This window comes from Alligator sinensis, unplaced genomic scaffold (genome assembly GCF_000455745.1).
Source record: "Alligator sinensis unplaced genomic scaffold, ASM45574v1 scaffold137_1, whole genome shotgun sequence".
In the NCBI taxonomy this organism is placed as follows: Eukaryota; Metazoa; Chordata; order Crocodylia; family Alligatoridae; genus Alligator; species Alligator sinensis.
In genome coordinates, this window is record NW_005842545.1 from 927,274 (window position 1) to 928,216 (window position 943).

The following is a 943-nucleotide window of genomic DNA, read 5'->3' on the forward strand; positions in this document are numbered from 1 at the left end:
TTGGGGGATATAGGGGGCTGCAGGTAGGGAGTGAGGGGCACTGTGGGGGTGGGGATGGACTGAGCCCCCTCCCTCATCCATCACTCCTCTCCTGCCTGTATCAATGGTCCCAGTTTCCATGGCAACCATGGCTGCGGCAACGGGGAGAGATGGAGGGAGAGAGACAATGGGATGGGGACTTCTCCCACCCTACACACGTGTGTGCATGCATGCGGCTGGGATACCTGCATTCTCTGCAAGCGGGGAGAGGGGAGATCTCAGTGCCCTGGTGCCTGCCATGTGAATCTCGGGGGCGTGGCAACATATGTGCCCCCCATTCACCAGGCACTGCAAGCATCTTGCATAGGTCACTCACCCCATGAGGGAGTCTATGGAACCTGTCTGGGGTCAGGATCAGTATTGGGATCCCAGAGGTCAGCTTGGGGGGGGAGGTTTGGGGGGGGTCCCCGCTGGGGAGGTTCCAGGCTTCAAGTTATGGGTCTGGGGGGCCTAGTTTGGGGATCACCAACTGCAAATTTGGAAGGTCCTAAGGGGGCTGGGGGCTTGAGGGGTTCTAGGCTTAGTGTTTAGGAGTCCTGGGGGGCTGGTTTGAGGGTTCCAGCTGGGATTTGGGGGGTAATAGTGGGGGGATCCCAGACTGCATCATGGATCTGGGGGGGCACTTTGAGGTTCCCAGGCTGGGAATTTGAATGGCCGGTTTGGGGGAGCTCTGATTCTCAGGGTCCCTGTGGGGCTGACTAAGTGGGTCCTATGGGGCATGGGGCTATAGATTTAGTATTTGTGGGTCCTCAGGGGCTGGATTGGGGTCCCCGGCTGGGAATCTGGGGGTCAGGAGATGATTTAGGTGTGATCTGAAGCAATCCCAGGCTGCAAACTCTGGGAGGGGCATTTGGCTTAGTGTTTGAGTGGCTCTGTGGCATCACAGACTGCAAATGGCAGGGGG